Genomic DNA, 21,649 nt, shown 5'->3' on the forward strand with positions numbered 1-21,649 from the left:
GTCTCGCTCTGTTGCCCAGGCTGGAGTGCAGTGGCACGATGTCAGCTCACTGCAAGCTCCGCCTCCCGGGTTCACACCACTCTCCTCCCTCAGCCTCGCCAGTAGCTGGGACTACAGGCGCCTGCCACCAGGCCCGGCTAATTTTTTTGTAGTTTTAGTAGAGACAGGGTTTCACCGTGTTAGCCAGGATGGGAGATAACCTTTCTTGATCAAAGGAAACTTGTTTTGGTATCAAGCAACAGTAATGTTTACATGAGTTACCCATGAGTCCCCATGAAACTGAGACACTTTGCACAGGGTGCATCCCCTCTCTAATTCTCACAAAAGCCGGGTTAGTTATTAGGTGTCTTTTATTGAGAAACTGAGGCCAAAGAGAGGTATGGTAATTTGCCCCAGGTCGGGCTTCTGGCAAGTGCGGGGTCCAGGATTTACACCTAAGTTGTCTCTTTCATTAACTCTGCTGCTTCTCAAATGCAGTATATATATATTTACCTACATAAAGTGATGCAATAAAATCAGTACACATAAGCTTAAGCCTGTTTCAAGCAAAGAGCTTCCTTGGACAATAAAATTAATAAGATAATCTCATTTAAACCTGTTATTAAAATAATAGCCCATATTGAATTATTCAGAACCCCAAATCTCGCTTTTTAAAAATCAAGGGTCGGCCGGGCGCGGTGGCTCACGCCTGCCCAGCACTTTGAGAGGCCAAGGCGGGCGGATCACGAGGTTTAGGGATCGAGACCATCTTGGCCAACATGGTGAAACCCCGTCTCTATTAAAAATACAAAAATTAGCTGGGCGCGGTGGCAAGCGCCTGTAGTCCCAGCTACTCGGGAGGCTGAGGCATGAGAATCGCTTGAACTCGGGAGGCGGAGGTTGCAGTGAGCCGAGATCGCGCCACTGCACTTCAGCCTGTCGACAGAGCGAGATTCCGTCTCAAAGAAAAAAAAAGGAAAAAAAAAAAAATCATGGGTCACTGTGCGGAATAAATTAACTACAAATCCCCAGAACGACTCTCTCATCAATATTTCAATCCATAATTTAACAAACACACACAGACATCCCTTATACAGTTCCAGGCCTTTCTTTGGGCATCCGTTTCGAGACCTGCAGACTCTGATGTGTGTGTGTGACTAAGAAGAAGAATAGCTGAATCACATTCAAAAGCGAGTCCTCCCAATTAAGAATCTATAACAAAAATCAAGACAATGACAGCATTCCATCTGCTTTTTAACCTCAACAGCTCCTCCTCCCAAGCCGACCAACCTACTCCCTTCCCTCATTTCCCCCCAAACTGGGAAATCATCTCGTAGGCCGGAGGCAGAAAGGGACGGTAAGTGGCCGGGCCCCGCTGCCTCTCGCGCCTCCCGGGGCCCGCCACGCACGGTGCCAACCGGTCCCCGCGGTCGGCCGCATGAGCGCAAAAGCAGGGCAGGGAGGTGAGCAGAGCCAGAGTTCAGAAGGGGCCACAAGTTAGACGAGGGGCTAGGAAAAAAGAGCCTTTCCCAAGGTTACAGAAGCGTGCGGAGCGTGAGAAGCAGCACCTCGCGCGCAGACTCGCCCGCCGGCCCGGGGGCACCGCGGAGCCGCCCACCCGCTAGAAGGCAGCGCGGCCCCGGCTCGGCCCAGCCCGGCGCTATGCGCCGGCAGCCCCTTCCTCCGCTCCGGCGGCCCGCCCCTCCCTCTTCCTGGGGGGGTCTGGGGCGGCGGGGCGGTGGGCGGCGGGCGGGCGGCGGCGGCGCGGTGACGTCAGGCGTTGGGGCAGGCTCCTGTGACAGCAGGAGGCCTGGAGCGGCGGGGGCGGCGGCGGAGCTCCGGGCGGCCGGGAGAGCGAGGTGAGCGAGCGGGGAGCAGCCGACCCGGGGAGGTCTAGGGAGCGAGAAGGAGGAAGGGAGGGGGAGCGCTCGGGCCGCGAGCGAGAGAAACCCGCGGAGCGCCGAGCTTGGGCTCGAGCCCCGAACGGCTGAGGAGCCGTCCGCTCCCCTCCCCTCCCCCTCCCGGCCCGGGCCAGCGCCGCCATCCTCCCCCCCTCCTTCCCTTCCTTCCCTCCTTCCTCCCTCCCCATTCTCCCTCCCTCCCCCGCCGGTGGGATGGGAGTGAAGGACGGACAGAGGCCCTGCGGAGGCGGCGGTGCAGCGCTCCGGTAAGGCGGCGCGGGTCTGCGCCCTCCCCTCTGTCTCCTCCACCGCGCCCGGGCGGCTGCAGGCCGGACCCGGCGGCCTGACGATGTGGCTGCGCCGGTCCCCTCCCTCCCATTCTCCCCTCCCCCTGCCGCCGCCGCCGCCGCCGCCTCCTCCTCCTCCTTCTTCTTCTCTCCTCGCTCTCAAAATGGCGGCCGCGACGGCCGTTGAGTGAGAGACCCGGAGGAGGGGGACTGTCCGGGGAGGGCGCTGCCCTCGCTCCTCTCCTCCCGGGCCCGGCTCTGGGGGCTGCCGGCGCCGCTGCGACCCCCCCCGCGGCCCTCCCCAAGAAGGGATCTCCCTCCTCCCTCGGTGACTTAGCAAGAAAAGTATTCTTGGGTAGGAAAGGCGTGGGGACCAGGTAGCTCTCTGATCCTGGGGAAAGGGCTCGGCCCTGCTCTCTCCGGCCGCAGAGACGAGCACCGCAGTCCCCACCCCACCCTCCGTTGTCGGCTCGGGGACCGGCTCAGCCCCTCGCCGCCGGGGCACCCATTGGGCCTTCCAGGCATTCCGTCCCCAACTGGTCCTTAAGATGGGGTGGACCAGCGGAGGGTGGCCCGCCGTCTCCCTGGCCCCCAGTGCGGCGGTCCAGCCTCAGCACCCGCCGAGGAGAGGCAGCCCGGCCCACCGAGCAATCCGCAGCATCCACCCACCGAATCTGGCAGGATTTTCTTTCTGCCACCGGCTTCTCGATCGGGAGTTGCCTTTTGATGCTGTGAACATTCAGCTTCGAGGCTCCCTGCCATTCTTCATCTAATCTCATCTCCCTGCCCCTTTGGGAAACGCAGTGCCCTCTTAGCTTCCCACATGAGAAAATGCCTTTGAGGTGGTCGGCACATTTTGACTCTGCCCCTCTGAACGTAACAGTAGAGGGGAAGAGGTTTTCAGTATTCAGTAGGAGAGAGCAAGGTACCTTAGCTTTATTTGTTATGCTGCCTTTCTTCAGTGACTTAGCAAGAAACTCCTTGGGAAGAGGGCAGGAAATTTTCTTTTGGGGTTTGGGCCCAATTTATATCCGTCTTTTGGTTAAGAAAATATGCCTTTGAAGAGGAGGACCAGATTTGTGGTCTCGTTCTCAATGGGCGATGTCATGCCAAGGTCCCCCCTCCCTCTTTCCTTAAGTGGCAATCCGGACAAATAGAGATACTACTGTTATTCCCATCTCTCCTTTAAGCACACCGTCTTTGAGATTCATAAGGTTTTAAACGCCAAACAAAAAATTGGTGCCATTTTGGCAATTCTATTTTGTTGGGGAGTGAGTTATTTTGTGTGAATTTCTTTTCGAGGCTAGGGCGGAGGAGACACTGCTTGGGCCTTTCATACCAGTAATAATGTCATCCCTCCCTTTTTGCCACAGGAGTGTTTGCTTTTTTTTTTTTTTTTTTTTTTTTTTGCTGCAGCAGGGCTTGATCGCTGCGGGGTCCAGTCTCGTAATCAGGAAAATTTCCTGTTGACTGTGTCATAGTGATGTTGAATATATAGTAAAAGCTTTTACTTAAAAAATTCTGATTTGGTTTTAAGGCATCAGCTAGCTTTTCATCTCTAATGGGTGTCTTTTAGGACACGGTTTCACAAAATAATTGGCAGTTGGAAATTGCAGTTTTTAATAAAGCAGAAGAGTAATCTGTATTTAGGGTGATTTCTTTCGTGTTCATTAATGATCATTGTTTGGATTGCTCAGAAGGGGGGAGTCTCCTAAAAGAAATTTAAGGCTGGTATATATTTTTTAAAACCAGAAAGGAACCCAGTTTTTCACATGAAGTATTTCTGTATATGCTGATTTTGATGGAGCAAGCCCTACATTGGTACCTCCCCCCACATCCTTTTTAAAAAAAATGGGCTAATATGTGTGGATGCTGTGAACAGCCATTGAGCCGAGAAGACTGGGTGGAGTAAGGGAGCAGAAGCTGTGAAATGCTGGATTGCCCTTTCAGAGCGTCTTTCTCTAGCTTGTGTTTTGTAAGGTTATTTGATATGAATGGTTGCTACAGCTAAGTCATTTCTCTGTCGTAAATCTTAAAATCTAATGTTTTCCACCTTTTTTTCATGATGGACATTGAATGATTGGAATAAAAAGCAATGTCCTTGCTTTAAAATAGACACTTATTGTCTCTGTATTTGTCCCTGTGTGTGTGTATATATTAATATATAAAGATACACATACATCTACACTCTTGTTAATGTTTTTTATTATTCTAGTCATGTAAGTATAAATTAATGTCAGAAATATTTGGCAAGAAATAGGAGGTACAGGAAAACTGCAAAAATCTAAGAAGAATACTGCAATTGTTTTACTTAAAACAGTAAATCTATTTGCGATTTTAAAATAGTGAACATAAAAGGTGGGGAAAAAAAGGAAAAGATAATTTGCATGAAAGGCCGTTTAGACCTTTTCTCTTGTGTTGCTCCTTGAAAGGGACCTTTTGTGAGATACTGTCATAAGAGGGTAGGTCATTTTAATGCCTTGTATCAAGCATTCACATGAGTAGACATCTTCAAAAGAATTTCACATATATGTGGTAAATGATTTTGATTTAGCCTTATGAATGCTTGTCAGTGTATGATTTGTTTTGCATTTTGTTCTTTTACTATGATTAGAAAGTAGAAGAGTTAGTATGGTGAGGAAATGAGTAAGGTTGGGAATGATAATTCACTTTATTATGTGTCTGACCTATCCCTATTCCTACTGTTTGTAGGTATCAAAGCACACTAAGGTCCAGGTGCAATGGCTCACGCCTGTAATCTCAGCACTGGGGAGCCCGAGGCGGGTGGATCACCTGAGGTCAGGAGTTGGAGACCAGACTGACCAATATGGTGAAACCCAGTCTCTACTAAAAATAAAAAAAATTAGCTGGGTGTCGTGCCATGCGCCTGTAGTCCCAGCTGCTCGGGAGGCTGAGACAGGAGAATAGATTGAACCCGGGAGGCGGAGGTTGCAGTGAGCCGAGATCATGCCACTACACTCCAGCCTGGTGACAGAGCAAGACTCTGTCAGAAACAAACAAACAAACAAAACCCCGCACACTAAGAGTGGTGATTTTTCAGTAGATTATTAATCAGGAGCTTAAGATAATTTGACGTAAATAAGAGAGTTTTAGTTCCAAGTGTATGTAGTGTTTTTTGATACATGTTGCAGAATGTTATGCGTAATTTGGACATTAATTTTTAAAATTATTCATAGTTCTTATATACAACTTTTAATGAGATTGGAAGGAATTTTTTAGTACAATTATTTGTTACCTGCTTTTCCAGATAAAATATCTCTAGTTTAAAGAGATTTTGAGATGTTTCTGGGAAGGAAAATCAGAACCATAATTTTGGTTTTCTATTTAGAACATCCGTGTCTGTTTTTTTTTGTTTTTTTTTTTTTTTTTGAGGTGGAGTCTTGCTCTGTTGCCCAGGCTGGAGTGCAGTGGCGTGATCTCGGCTCACTGTAACCTCTGCCTTCTAGGTTCAAGCGATTCTCTTGCCTCAGCCTCTGGAGTAGTTGGGATTACAGGTGCCTGACGCTACACCTGGTTAATTTTTGTGTTTTTAGTAGAGATGGGGTTTCACCGTGTTGGCCAGGTTGGTCTTGAACTCCTGACCTCGTGATCCGCCTGCCTCTGCCCCCTAGAGTTCTGGGATTACAGGCGTGAGCCACCATGCCCTTCCCTGTTTTCAATTTTTAAAAATAATATAAATGTCTCTCTCTCAGTTGTATACTAAGTGACAGAGAGACAGAAAGAGTGTGTGTGTGTGTGTGTGTGTGTGTGTGTGTGTGTCTGTGTGTGTGAGACTTTATGGCTTATATTTTAAGTGTCCAGCAAAAAATAAGACCCTCTTGTTTACATGTGGTTCATCTTATTCACAGTTTGTCGTCTTTGTCAATAAGCCATGGACGCTATAGAAATTGTCAACATTAAGATGAAGCTGTCTGGCCAGACACAGTGGCTCACGCTTATAATCCCAGAAATTTGGGAGGCCCTAGGCAGGTGGATCTCCTGAGGTCAGGAGTTCAAGACCAGCATGGCCAACATGGTGAAACCCTGTCTCTACTAAAAATACAAAAAAATTAGCCGGGCGTGGTGGCACACACCTGTAGTTCCAGCTACTGGGGAGACTGAGGCAGGAGAATCACTTGAACCCGGGAGGCGGAGGTTTCATTGAGCCGAGATCGCACCATTCCACTCCAGCCTAGGCAACAAGAGCGAAACTCCATCTCAAAAATAAATAAATAAATAAAACAAGATGAAGATGTCTTAAAAAACAAACCCAAAGCAAAATCTTAGGGCAGAGTGAATTTTCCATATCTTTCCCATTGAGTTCTAAAGCAGTGAGTCATGCGCTCTTTTGCCAAAGGGACTTGGGGCTGGGTTGGTTTTAAACCAAGCTGGCCATTTCTGCTTCTGGTCCTAAAGTATTTTTTACTTGGCTGTACGTCCCTGTTACAAAAAAAATTCATTATGACAGGTAACTTATTTTTATGTGCTTTGGAAAGAGAGAAATAGTTAAGTTTTGAAGTGGAAATTCTTTGCCACTGTTCTTATTATGTCATCTACAATACAACTGTTACTTTTTTTTTTTTTAAACTTAGAAAGGTGCTCTATTTAAAATAAAGCTAATGGTATATAATATGAGTTCTGAAAAAAGGCGGACCTACCGTTCTCCAGAAGATGTTTAGCTGTAAATTGAATCCTCATCATTGAAGGCCAAACATTTTGAGAAATCTGTATTTCATAAAGAAAGATGCTGCATTATGTAAGCATAATAGTTAACTGCAGTGAAGGCTTTTTGGATTGTTCTGACTTTGTTGCTGGTTTGATGTGGCACTTTTTGGCTAGTCATTGAAATGGAACTTTAGTTTAACTTCTGTTACATATGTAATTTTTAACCTTGGTGTAGCAGTTATAGAATTTAATTGATATTTGTGAAATGCTTTATATTCATTGGTGGCAGGCATCATAAGCACTTATTATTTTATTTCGTGTTTTCTTTTTAAAAGATGGTGGCTTCTTGTTGAAACTTACCTAGATAGGACTAATCTGCATTTGTCAAGGATGCTTCTGGAATGGTACTCTCTATTGTCATTTAACATTGTCATAAACATTTCTCTAGAACTTTATAAATATTGAGCCTGGTACTCATTTGTTCTGTCAGCTACTTTTGAGGTAGATTGGTATTTTACAGATGAGAGAACTAAAATGCAGAGAATTCCTTTTCCTGTCGAATGTTAGGTTAGTGACTAGAATAAGGTAAATATTGTAGTCTCAGAACTCTTGGGTACTGCTTTGTAAGATCACACGTTCCTTCTTTCTATAACGATTGGACTTCTTAATCTTTGTTTTTTTTTTTTTTTTTCGAGACGGAGTCTTGCTCTGCTGCCCAGGCTGGAGTGCAGTGGCCGGCTCTCAGCTCACTGCAAGCTCCGCCTCCTGGGTTCACGCCATTCTCCTGTCTCAGCCTCCCGAGTAGCTGGGACTACAGGCACCCGCCTCGTCGCCCGGCTAGTTTTTTGTATTTTTTTTAGTAGAGACGGGGTTTCACCGTATTAGCCAGGATGGTCTCCATCTCCTGACCTCATGATCCGCCCGTCTCGGCCTCCCAAAGTGCTGGGATTACAGGCTTGAGCCACCGCGCCCGGCCCTTAATCTTTGTTAATCTCTTCTAAAATGGTGAAAGTTGGTGGCATTTATTGCCTGCATCATTTAAATTGGCGTTTATTAACATATGGTCTTGTATTGTTGACTGCTTTGCATGTATAAGCCTTTTGGCATTTGAGTAGCTTCTCCCAAAAATGCCTAATACTGCTTTACAGATAGTATTGGTAAGTAAATAAGTACTAGTTGCATTTGACTGAACGAAGGATTATATGAAAGGAAATGTGCTATCCTGAAGATCTCTGTAATGGTTAGCTCCAGTGATCTCGAGAGAATTAAGGTGATGGAAGGAAGAGTGGCCGCCTTTCCTATACGGAGATTTTATGTTCTCTGAGGGAATGGTGTTACACTTTGACAGAATTCTTAAGTATAAAAAGTGAATTAACTCAACTGGACAAATTACCTATACATTTTGATTATCTGCTTTTGGGGCTCTTATGTTAAACAGTAATTGACAGTTAACTGAGGCCATTCAGAAGTTTTCTGAGACTTTTTACAAAAGTAAAATTAAGAATCTTTGAACATTTTAAGAAATTTAATTTTTGAAAGCATTGTAGAAAATTGTATGTTTATTAAAATTTTACAGTGTGGATTAATCAATTTTTAACCTTTTTTTTTTTGAGGTAAGAGTCTCACTTCATCACCCACGCTGGAGTGCAGTAGCTCTATCTCAGCTCACTGCAACCTCCACCTCCTGGGTTCAAGCGATTCTTATGCCTCAGTCTTCCGAGTAGCTGGGATCACAGGTGCATACCACCACGGATGGCTAATTTTTGTATTTTTACTAGAGAACTCCTGGCCTCAAGTGATCCGCCTGAGTTGGCCTTCCAAAGTGCTGGGATTACAGATGTGAGCCACCACACCCAGCCCAATCCATTTTTAATCTAAGGCAAAGATAGAAGAATATGTTTTATGGGCTAGGTACGGTGGCTCATGCCTATAATCCCAGCACTTTGGGAGGCCAACGCGGACAGAAGGCGATCAGGAGTTCCAGACCAGCCTGGCCAACATGGTGCAACCCTGTCTCTACTAAAAATACAAAAATTAGCCAAGTGTGGTGGCGGGCACCTATAATCCCAGCTACTTGGGAGACTGAGACGGGATAATCACTTGAACCCAGGAGGCGGAGGCTGCAGTAAGCCGAAATTATGCCATTGCACTCTAGCCTGGGCAACAAGAGTGAAACTCTATCTCAAAAAAAAAAAAAAAAAAGAATATGTTTTATGATATGCTAGTGTTTTATCTATTTCTCTTTTCATATTTTTATAAAAAATATGCTAACTACAAAAGAAAGAAGGTGGAGATAAATGAGTTAGATGTTTTGATTATTTAGTATTTTGGTTAACTTTTCTTTTTCTTTTTGAGACGGAGTCTTGCTCTGTTGCCCAGACTGTAGTATGGTGGTGCAATCTCGGCTCGCTGCAACCTCCGCCTCCTGGGTTCAAGCAATTTTTCTGCTTCAGCCTCCCTAGTAATAGCTGGAATTATAGGCATGTGCCACCACGGCCGGCTAATTTTTTATTTTTTATTTTATTTTATTTTATTTTATTTATTTTTTTTTGAGGCGGAGTCTTGCTCTGTCGCCCAGGCTGGAGTGCAGTGGCCAGATCTCAGCTCACTGCAAGCTCCACCTCCCGGGTTCCCGCCATTCTCCTGCCTCAGCCTCCTGAGTAGCTGGGACTACAGGGTGCCCGCCACCTCGCCCGGCTAGTTTTTTTATTTTTAGTAGAGACGGGGTTTCACTGTGTTCGCCAGGATGGTCTCGATCTCCTGACCTTGTGATCCGCCCGTCTCGGCCTCCCAAAGTGCTGGGATTACAGGCTTGAGCCACCGCCCCCGTCCTAATTTTTTATTTTTAGTAGAGACGGGGTTTCGCCATATTGGCCAGGCTGGTCTCGAACTCCTGACCTCAGGTGATCCGCCCACTTCGGCCTCTGAAATTGCTAGGATTACAGGTGTGAGCTACCACGCCTGGCCTTGGTTAACTTTTTATGGGTGAGAAAAGGCTATTATACATTTAGCATTGTCAGAGAAAATGAAATAATCTGTTGACTAAACCCATATATGAATATTTATTTATTTATTTATCTTTCGAGAATGAGTCTCGCTCTTGTTGCCCAGGCTGGAGTGCAATGGTGCGATCTTGGCTCACCGCAGCCTCTGCCTTTTGGGTTCAAACAATTCCCCTGCCTCAGCCTCCTGAGTAGCTGGGATTACAGGCATCTGCCACCATGCCCAGTGAAGGTTTTTGTATTTTTCATAGAGATGGGGTTTCACCTCATTGGCCAGGCTGGTCTCGAATTCCTGACCTAGTGATCTGCCCTCCTTGGCCTCCCAAAGTGCTGGGATTACAGGCGTGAACCACTGTGCCCAGCCACACCTGGCTAATTTTTGTTTTTTTGTTTTTTGAGGCAGAGTCTCACAATCTTGTCGCCCAGGCCAGAGTGCAATGGCGCGATCTCGACTTACTTCAACCTCCGCCTCCTGGATTCAAGCAATTCTCCTGCCTCAGCCTCCCGAGTAGCTGAGATTACAGGTGCCTGCCAGCACGCCTGGCTAATTTTTGTATTTTTAGTAGAAATGGGGTGTCACCATGTTGGCCTGGCAGGCCTTGAACTCCTGACCTCAGGTGATCCTCGTGCCTCGGTCTCCCAAAGTGCTGGGATTGCAGGTATGCACCACTGTGTCTTGCCTAATTTTTGTATTTTCTGTAAGAAGTGAGGTCTTGCCATGTTGCCCAGGCCAGTCTCAAACTCCTAGCCTAAGCAAACTGCCTCAAGCCATGTGCTCACCCCAACCTTTCGGTGTCCTAGAATTACACAGGCATGAGCCACTGCCCTCAGCCTAAGAAATTTTTTTTTTTTTTTTTTTTGAGACGGAGTCTCGCTCTGTCTCCCTGGCTGGCTGGAGTGCAGTGGCACGATCTTGGCTCACTGCAAGCTCCGCCTCCCAGGTTCACGCCATTCTCCTGCCTCAGCCTCCCGAGTAGCTGGGACTACAGGCGCCCGCCACTGCGCCCAGCTAATTTTTTGTATTTTTAGTAGAGATGGGGTTTTACCGTTTCACCATGGTCTCAATCTCCTGACCTTGTGATCCGGCCGCCTCGGCCTCCCGAAGTGCTGGGATTACAGGCATGAGCCACCGCGCTCAGCCAAGAAAAAATATTTTTAAAGTTGACAAATGTAGAAATAAGGAGCTAAGATTTGTCAAAGAGATGAATAAGTAATGAAATATTCTGGTTATCAAAGTTTATCATATATGAATGAACAGTGAAACAATGGGAAATAACACAATTAACAAATTTTAATTTGTCTTTAATGGTTCAGCAGTCACTTAAAAATTTTTACATTATTGCCATGATGCTATAATCTTTATCATCACAAATCCCAACGTAAAAATAAAAAAAAACCCACATAATAAAATGATTATTCAAGCTTTCTGGCTCTTCGACTTGGGCTAAATAAGTGTTCTGCATAATGTATGTCCTTAAAGAGAAATTATCTCCACCGACTGAAAAAAAGAAAGAAAACAGCAAGGACCTGTAAATGTGAGAGTTTCAACAGGCCTGTAGTTCCCATTTTTATGGAAGCATCGTAATACCACCCCAAGACATCAAATGCCACTAGCACAGAAGACACCTAAGATCCAAAGTTCTTAGAAGAATATTGCTTTTAAAAACATCAGAAATAAGGCTGGGCGCGGTGGCTCAAGCCTGTAATCCCAGCACTTTGGGAGGCCGAGTCGGGCGGATCACGAGGTCAGGAGATCGAGACCATCCTGGCTAACACGGTGAAACCCCGTCTCTACTAAAATACAAAACTAGCCGGGCGAGGTGGCGGGCGCCTGTAGTCCCAGCTACTCGGGAGGCTGAGGCAGGAGAATGGCGTAAACCCGGGAGGCGGAGCTTGCAGTGAGCTGAGATCTGGCCACTGCACTGCAGCCTGGGCGACAGAGCAAGACTCTGCCTCAAAAAAAAAAAAAAAAAAAATCAGAAATAATACTTTACGTGGGACTCAACCTTGACTTTTTTCTTTCTTCCTCTATATTCAATTACCTTGTCTTGCCAATTTTATCTTCCCAATATTTGTTGAGTTAGTCCCCTTCTGTCCATACTTACCATTACTACTACTACCGTCATAGTTCACATAATCTCTTACCCAACTAATTTCACATAGTCTCTCTTAACTCCTGTCTTGCCCTGTTAACATCTTTGTGCTACATAGTCCCTGGTCATCTATCTAAAATGCAATCTGACCATATCACACTTCGCTACTTAAAAAGAACCCTTCCTTAGGCCGGGCACGATGGCTCAAGCCTGTAATCCCAGCACTTAGGGAGGCCGAGACGGGCGGAACACGAGGTCAGGAGATCGAGACCATCCTGGCTAATACAGTGAAACCCTGTCTCTACTAAAAAAATACAAAAAAACTAGCCGGGCGAGGTGGCGGGCGCCTGTAGTCCCAGCTACTCGGGAGGCTGAGGCAGGAGAATGGCGTAAACCCGGGAGGCGGAGCTTGCAGTGAGCCGAGATCCGGCCACTGCACTCCAGCCTGGGCAACAGAGCGAGACTCCATCTCAAAAAAAAAAAAAAAAAAAAATCCCTTCCTTGGCTCCCTTTGTATTTACTTAACAAATATTTACTTAGCACTTACTAATATGCCAGGCACTGTTTTAAGTGCTTTACAAATACTCCTTTACTCCTCACAACATTCTAGGAGAATTTAGTGAGCCCTTTGTAACACTGAATAGCAGAGCTGAAAGTCAAACCTCAGGTATGGAGGCTCCAGTGTTGGAGCTTTCAGCCACTGTACTGTGCTGACTCCCTCTTTCCTGTAGTCCACATACTTTAACACACTTTTCAAGGTCTTCAATCACTTCGTTTCATTTCTAATCAAGCCCCACCTTACTCACTCTAGTATATATATGCCTTCTCCCTCCCCACTGTGTGATCTTTATGATTCTACTCCTGCTGTCCTCTCTGTCTAAAGCAACTTCTAGTATCTCAGAACAGAGTGCAGTGAATACATTTTGACAAAAGAATGATTTTTTATTTTTTTGAGACAGGGTCTGACTCTGTTGCCCAGGCTGGAGTGCAGTGGCTAACTACAACTCTCCAAATCCTGTGCTCAAGCAATCTTCTCGCCTCAGCTTCCCAAGTAGCTGGGTCTACAGGCCCACGCCACCATGTCCGGGTAATTTTTGTATTTTTCAAAATATAGGCCAGGTGCAGTGGCTCACGCCTGTAATTCCAGCACTTGGGGAGGCCGAGGCAGGTGGATCACCTGAGGTCAGGAGTTCGAGACCAACCTGGCTAACATGGTGAAACCTCGTCTCTACTAAAAATAAAAAAAAATTAGCCGGGTATGGTGGTGGATGCCTGTAATCCCAGGTACTTGGGAGGCTGAGGCAAGAGAATTGCTTGAATCCAGGAGGCGGAGATTGCACTGAGCCGAGATTACACCCCTGTACTCCAGCCTGGGCAACAAGAGCAAAACTCTTGTCTCAAGAAAAAAAAAAGTATGTATGTATGTATGTAGACACACATACACACACACACACACACACACACATTGTTTTTATTCAATTTCATAAGAAGGGGGGAAAATCTTGATTGACATTGGATAATTTGAAATTTTCTCCAGATTCTTTTTTTTTTTTTTGGGAGACGGAGTCTCACTCTATCTCCTAGACTGGAGTGCAGTGGTGCGATGTCGGCTCACTGCAACCTCCACCTCCCAAGTTCAAGTGCTTCTGCCTCAGCCTCCTGAGTAGCTGGGGTTACAGGTATGCGCAACCATGCTCGGCTAATTTTTGTATTTTTAGTAGAGATGGGATTTCACCCTGTTGGTCAGGCTGATCTCGACCTCCTGACCCCATGATCCTCCCACCTTGGCCTCCCAAAGTGCTAGGATTACAGGCATGAGCCATTGCACCCGGCCAGATTCTTTTTATTTGATTTTTTTTCAGATAGAGTTTGACTCTTGTCACCCAGGAGTATGGTGGCACAATTTTGGCTCATTGCAACCTCCACCTCCCGGGTTCAAGAGATTTTCCTGCCTTAGCCTCCTGAGTAGCTGGGATTACAAGCATGTGCCACCATGCGCGGCTAATTTTTGTATTTTTAGTAGAGACGGGGTTTCACCATATTGACCAGGCTAGTCTCCAACTCCTGACGTCCAGTCCCCCCCGCCTCGGCCTCCCAAAGTGCTGGAGTTACAGGTGTGAGCCACTGCACCCTACCAAGATTCTTAATAAAATGATTAAATGGCTAGGAAAGTCAGTGTACTTGATATTTTAAAGGTGTCATGAGTTCTTATGGTATACCTTGTATATGATCTGTCACTTAGGCTATTGCACAGCCCATCAAATCTCCCCACTGAAAACAGCCAAAAGATGATGCTTGATCTGAATCTTAAAGAATGAATAATTGTGCCAGACGCGGTGGCTCATGCCTGTAATCCCAGCACTTTGAGAGACTGAGGTGGGTGGATCACTTGAGGTCAGGAGTTCGAGACCAGCCTGGCTAACATGGTGAAGCCCTGTCTGTATTAAAAATACACAAGCCGGGCGCAGTGGCTCATGCCTGTAATCCCAGCACTTTGGGAGGCCGAGACGGGCGGATCACGAGGTCAGGAGATCGAGACCATCCTGGCTAACATGGTGAAACCCTGTCTCTACTAAAAATACAAAAAATTAGCCAGGTGTGGTGTCGGACACCTATAGTCCCAGCTACTCGGAGGCTGAGGCAGGAGAATGGCGTGAACCTGGGAGGTGGAGCTTGCAGTGAGATTAAAAATACACAAATTAGCCGGGTGTGGTGGCGCATGCCTGTAATCCCAGCAACTCCGGAGGCTGAGGCTGGAGAATCGCGTGACCAGGGACGAGTATTGGAGTGATTGGAGATGGCCACTGCGCTCCAGACTGCTGAGCGACAGCAAGACTCTGTCTCAAAAAAAAAAAAAAAAAAAAAAGAATAATTGGAGTGAACGTGGGAGGTTGTTTTAGGTAGAGGGAACAGCAACATACATAGTCACAAAAGCTTGAGAAACTATTTTGTGTATGCTGGTAATAGTTTGGAAGAGGGGATTGTAGAATTTGAGATTGGAGAGGCATGTCTGAGCCAGATTGATACAATTTGTATATTCTGTAGAGCTTGTAGGCAAGTTGGAAGTCATTAAACAGTTTCAGGCAAAAACAAGCATTATGAGATGATGTGTATTTTAGAGAGATTATGTGGGTGGCAATGAGGAATGTGGATTTTGGAGGTCATGTAGACCTTTTCAGGAAATAACGATTAGTGCTTGAAGCAAGACATTGACAATGAAGGTTGTTGAGTGGAGAACGGTTTAGGAGGTCCAGTTGTGAATGAGTAGTGTGATGGGAGAGGCAAGTTTAAGCAATTCAGATTTGTAGTTTGGGTGACTGAGTGGAACTGAGAAACTAGGTGTTATTAGCCAAAACAGAGAATAAGAGGAGGAGTTGTATAGAATATTACATAAAGCAGCCAGATAAATGTTCCTGAACCACAGTTTTCAAGTCACTTTGTTGCCAGAAACCCATCATCAGCTTTTTACTGTCTTTAATGAAAAGGCGAAGAACACAATGGCAAAATGTACTGAATAGGTGTTTGTTGACTCCTAAATGGGCACTCAAATACTTTCCTTACATGTCCTGGCTTCTCATCCTTTTTCTTATTGCCTTCCACGTCTACTGTGATTCAGCTTTGGGAAGATATTTTCTGTTCCTTTTGCTACTTTGTTCCTGCCCCGCCCCCCTTATGCTTCAAATATGCCTACCAGGTTTTCCATTTCCAGGCAGTCTTTTCTAATTTTTTTCACCTGGAAGAAACTTTCTTTTCTCTGAGTTCGTAATCTTATAATAAGTACCTACTTTTCTCTTATAGCATATATAAAATATATTATCTGACTTGTCAAGTGAGTTAATGCATTTGAAGAGTCTAGGAATGACACCTAGAACATAGTAAGTACTCTATGAATGTTGTTATGGTGGTGATTGGTGGTGATGATGATTAAGATGAGGTGACCTTTACTTTCTGCTTTCTTGATGGCAAAAATGATTTGTTGTCTATCCTTGGACACTAGGAAAGCAAAGTCTTTTACTTTTCTTATGTATATAAAAGTGCAAAAGTGAAATGATTCTTGAGCTGTAGGTGAGGGATATATAAAGGTAGACAAGCCCTTACATATTGACTATTTTGTTAAGCTTCACCACAGCTGTTTGAGGTAGGTGGTAGTATTTGTCCCTTTTTAAAAATGGGTAAAGGGGTTAGGAAGTTTGCAAATTTCCCCAAGGTCACACAGTTTGTAAGGAGCCAGGTTGATGTATGAATCTTAACTATTCGACTCCAAAGTTCTTCACAGGAGGGCTTCATATATGTAGGACTTACCCTTCAGGGCTTTCATTTTATGTATATTTCCAACTTGTTACCTGTCAGAAAGCCTATCATGAGACCTATGCCCAATGAAAAAAGTGCTTTTGAGTTTTCTTTAATTTTTTTTTTTTTTGAGACGAAGTTTCACTCTTGTTGCCCAGGCTGGACTGCAATGTCGCAATCTTAGCTCACTGCAACCTCTGCTTCCCGGGTTCAAGCAATTCTGTCTCAGCATCCTGAGTAGCTGGAATTATGGGCCTCCGCCACCACGCCCAGCTAATTTTTGCATTTTTAGTAGAGATGGGGTTTCACCGCGTTGGCCAGGCTGGTCTTGAACTCCTGACTTCTGGCCCGCCTTGGCCTCCCAAAGTGCTGGGATTATAGGTGTGAGCCACTATGCCTGGCTAAAGTTTTATTTTGTGTATTTATAGTTTAATTTATTTTTTATTTTTATTTTGGAATATGTCAAATGTTAAAAGTACCTGCAGTAATATAACTAAATAACCATATAACTATTACCAGAATTGACAATTGACAGATGTTAACATTTTGTCATATTTGCTTCAGAGCTTTTTTTTTTTTTTTTTGGAGGCAGAGTCTTGCTGTTGGACCGACCAGAAGTGCAGTGGCGCAATCTTGGCTCACTTCAAGCTCCGCCTCCCAGGTTCACGCCATTCTCCTGCCTCAACCTCACGAGTAGGTGGGACTGTATACAGGTGCCCGCCACCACGTCTGGCTAATTTTTTGTATTTTTAGTAGAGACAGGGTTTTGCCATGTTAGCGAGGATGGTCTTGATTTCCTGACCCTAGTGATCCATCTGCCTCAGCCTCCCGTAGTGCTGGGATTATAAGCGTGAGCCACCATGCTTGGCCTAGAGCTTTTTTTAAGAAGATATTATTACAGTTGATGTCTTTTTGTTTTTTATTTTGAGACAGAGTCTTGCTCTGTCACCAAGCTGGAGTGCAGTGGCACAATCTCTGCTCACTGCAACCTCAGCTTCCGGGGTTCAAGAGATTCCCCTGCCCCAGCCTCCTGAGTAGGTGGGACTACAGGCACGCACCACCACGCCCAGCTAACTTTTTTGTGTGTTTTAGTAGAGACGGGGTTTCACCATGTTGGCCAGGATGGTCTCCATCTCCTGAACTCGTGATCCGCCCGCCTAGGCCTCCCAAAGTGCTGTGATTACAGGTGTGAGCCACCATGCCCGGCCTTTTTTTTGTTTTCTTTTTCTTTTTTTTCCTTTTTTAAAATGGAGTCCCGCTCTGTCACCCAGGCCGGAGTGCAGCGGCACCATCTCGGCTCACTGCAGCCTCCACCTCCCAGGTTCAAGTGATTCTCTGCCTCAGCCACCCGAGTAGCTGGGATCACAGGCCCGTACCACCACACCTGGCTAATTTTTGTACTTTTAGTAGAGACAGGGTTTCACCATGTTAACCAGGCTGGTCTCAAACTCCGGGCCTCAAGTGATCCTCCTGACTCAGCCTCCCAAAGTGCTGGGATTACAGGCGTGAATCACCACGACTGGCTTGATGTCCCTTTTGTACTTCTTTCCTTTTTTTTCTTTTTTTTTTTGAGGCGAGTCTCGGCTCCTGTCGCCGCGACGGGAGTGCAGCTGGCCCGGATCTTAGCTCAAGGCTGTAAGCTCTGGGCCATCCCGGTTTACGTCATTCTCGCTCCTGCGCTCAGCCTCCCGAGTAGCTGGGAGCTACAGGCCGCCCGCCACCCCTCGCCCGGCCAGTTTTTTTTTTTTTTTTTTTTTTTTTTGAGAGCGCAGTCTGGCTCTGTCGCGCAGGTCGGGCCTGGAGTGAGGTGCCGGATCTCAGGCTCACTCGCAGACTGCCGGGGGCTGCCGGCCAGGTTGCACGGCTCATTCTCCTGCCTCAGCCTGCCCAAGAAAAAAAACAAAAAAAAAAAAAAAAAGTAGCTGGACTAAACCCTGGCCGCCCGCGCCGTCGCCCGGCTAGTTTTTTTTTTGTATTCGCTTTACGTAGGAGACGGGTTTCACCGTAATTAGCCAGGATGCGTCTCGATGCTATCGACCTTCGTGTGCCTCTTCGCGTCTCTGCGCTCCGCCAAAGTGCTGGGGATTACAGGGCTTGAGCCACCGCGCCCGGCCCAGTTTTTGTATTTTTAATAGAGACGCGGGTTTTTCACCGTGTTAGCCAGGATGGTCTCGATCTGCCTGACGCGTTGTGATCGGCGCCGCGTGCCTCGCGCTCAAAGTGCTGGGATTACAGGCTTGAGCCACTGCGCCCGGCTGTACTTCTTTCCAACCGTGTCCACCTTCCTCTTCTCAGTAGTAAAGTTTCTCGTAAATGTTGTATGTAGCCCTTTGTTTTATGTTTTTATGCATTTGCATTTGGGTGTATCCATAAACAATATATAGTAGTGCTTTATAGATTGTTAGAATTTACATGAATATTCTACTGTATACCTATATTAATCTACTTGGTTTTCTTTCCTGTTTTTTAGATGCATTATTGATATATGTAGATCTAGTTTAGTTGTATAATTTCTTATATATGATACCATATTTTCTTTTTTTTTTTTTTTTTTTTTTTTTTGTGAGACAAAGTCTCACTTTCTTGTCCAAGCTGGAGTGCAGTGGCGCAATCTCAGCTCACTGCAACCTCCACCTCCCGGATTCAAGCGATTCTCCCTCAGCCTCCTGAGTAGCTGGGACTACAGACACGCACCACCATGCTCGGCTGATTTTTGTATTTTTAGTACAGACGGGGTTTCACTATGTTGGCCAGGCTAGTCTTGAACTCCTGACCTCGTGATCCACTGGCCTCAGCCTCTCAAAGTGCTGGGATTACAGGCGTGAGCCACCACACCTGGCCCTGTACCATATTTTCTTTATGTTTAGACTACAGAAATGGGCAATTAGGTTGTTTACAGCTTTTTACTATTACAGACAATGCTGCAGTGAACATAAGGAAGGTGTTTACTAATGAGATAATATGATGTGTTTATTTGGGCTGGGCGTGGTGGCTCACGTCTGTAATCTCAACACTTTGGGAGGCCAGAACAGAGGATCGCTTGAGACCAGGAATTTCGCACCTGCCTGGGCAACATAGTGAGACCCTGTCTTTACAAAGAATAAATTAGCCGGATGTGGCGGCATGTGCCTGTGGTCCCTAGGAGTTTGAGCCTGCTGTGAGCTGTGCTTGTGCCTCTGCACTCCAACCTGGACAACAGGGTGGGACCTCATCTCTAAAAATAAATGATTTGTTTGTTTTTGCACTGCAGAATTCACCCTTAGGTTAATTAAATAAAATGTTTCTTCTTTGGTGATATTTATGCCTTGAGTTGAATAAAGAGAATGGATAATATTATTGCATCAATTTTAGAGTATGCATTTCTAAACTTTGTTCCATTTTCTTCTGTCTCTTCAACCATTCAAACAACCCATATTTATTTATTATCTAGCCTGGGGTTGAATACTGGCAGCCTTATATTTCTCTTTGCATTGATGGTTAACATTTTTTTGAGCCAACGTTTAAAAACTAGCTGTTTTACATAAAGTCTCTATTTTTTGGTTATCCTGAAAAATTAGGAGCTCTCTCAACAGGTGGGCCATATTTTCCCATGACAACTGTTAACCTAAGCTGAATTACAGCTGCCTTCTTGAATTTTTTTCTTCCCCCCTGTGCTGGAGATAGGGTCTCATTCTGTTGCCGGGGCTGGTCTCAGACTTGTGGGCTCACGTGATCCCCCTACCTTGGCCTGCCAAAGTTCTGGGATTGCAGGAGTGAGCCACTGCACCCAGCCTCAGCTGCCTTCGTTTAGATGAGCATAAGCTCTCCAGTGGAACAAGTTTCTGGTACTCTCTGTTGGTGTTTATTATTGCCCTTGTGTTGTTTATAGTGGAGAAATACTTCTCTATTGATGACGTTTCTTTCAAAAATGACAAGAAGTATAGCATGACAGCTGTAATATTCAAGAAAAGTAGAAAAGAGTACATTTTTCTGGAAATGAAGAATTTTTTTTTGAGACGAAGTCTTACTCTGTTGCCCAGGCTGGAGTGCAGTGGCGCTATCTCGGCTCCTGCAACCTCCACCTCCCGGATTCAAGCGATTCTCCTGTCTCAGCCTCCCGAGTAGCTGGGATTACAGGTGCGAGCCACCAGGCCCAGCTAATTTTTGTATTTTTAGTAGAGATGGGGTTTCACCATGTTGGTCAGGCTGGTCTCGAACTCCTGACCTCGTGATCCGCCCGCCTCAGCCTTCCAAAGTGCTGGGATTACAGGCGTGAGCCACTGTGCCTGGGGCCAAAATGAAGAATATTTTAATATATATGTTTTTTAAGACAGAGTCTTGCTCTGTCGCTCATGCTAGAGTGCAGTGATACGATCTCGGCTCACTGTAGCCTCTGGCTCCTGGGTTCAAGCAATTCTTGTGCCTTAGCCTCCCGAGTCGCTGGGATTATGGGCGTGTGCTACCATGCCCTCCTAATTTTTATATTGTTAGTAGAGACAGGGTTTCGCCATGTTGGCTATGTGGTCTTGAACTCCTGGCCTCAAATTATTTGCCTGCCTCAGTCTCCCAAAGTGATCAGATTACTGACTTGAGCCACTGTGGCTGGACAGTAATTTTGGTTTTAATTGAACTTTGAAAACGTGGCTCTATCACTGGTGTTCCATTTCTAGCGACTCAGACTTTGACCTGGCCAGTTAGTCTCTGTGTTTGATTTGTAACTCCTTATTTAAAGCAATTTATGAGGATGCATAAAACTACAAAATGCCTCAGATTAAAAGTGAGGAGAAAGAAGAAACAAAAACAAAAGATAAAGTCCAGTCAGGACATGGACCAAAAGATTTGTTATAATTTTCTTGCTACAGGCAGAGCACAGATTTGACTCTGAACTTTCTAGGAGCCAGCAGGAGAGAAAAACTTGGTAGTTTATTTTTTTACAGTGTCCTCAAGATAAAAAATAAACTAGATTAGAAAGATAACTAACCACTTGGCACTATCAGGCTAGAGCAGGAGTGTCCAATATTTTGGCTTCCCTGGGCCGCACTGGAAGAAAAAGAATTGTCTTGGGCTACACATAAAATACACTAACAATAGTTGATGAGCTTAAAAAAAGTCATACACAAAAAAGTCAGTGTTTTAAGAAAGCTTACAAATTAGTGTTGGACCACATTCAAAGCCATCCTGGGCTGTGGGTAGCACAAGCTTGGGCTAGAGTTTCTCATGGGGTTCTCATAAAGAAGATTATATTGTAATTATTATCCTCTTCAACATCTCTAAGGTAGATGGATGACAAGTATTTAAGTAGTCTTAGTATGGGAGACCAATCACATCACATGAGTCAGTCTGAAAGAGTAGATAGATTTGTCTTTCAGTGTCTGATGAGTGGATGAGTTTCCCTCAACCCAGCTTTTTTTTTTTTTTTTTTTTTTTTTTTTTTTTTTTTTTTTTTTTTTTTT

The 21,649-nt window shown here is 45.4% G+C and overlaps 1 protein-coding gene across 1 annotated transcript in view; it reads left to right on the forward strand.

Annotated features, from left to right (window-relative positions):
- The first annotated feature begins 1,755 nt into the window (after positions 1–1,755).
- Positions 1,756–21,649, forward strand: part of PAFAH1B1 (platelet activating factor acetylhydrolase 1b regulatory subunit 1) — a 113,489-nt gene continuing 93,595 nt past the window's right edge. Inside the window, exon 1 of the mRNA XM_017867101.1 lies at positions 1,756–2,146. The gene's annotated coding sequence lies outside the window, so the exon portion shown is untranslated. The remainder of the gene's footprint in view (positions 2,147–21,649) is intronic.

The sequence above is a fragment of the Rhinopithecus bieti genome, unplaced genomic scaffold (assembly GCF_001698545.2).
Source record: "Rhinopithecus bieti isolate Rb0 unplaced genomic scaffold, ASM169854v2 scaffold_22, whole genome shotgun sequence".
Classification (NCBI taxonomy): Eukaryota; Metazoa; Chordata; class Mammalia; order Primates; family Cercopithecidae; genus Rhinopithecus; species Rhinopithecus bieti.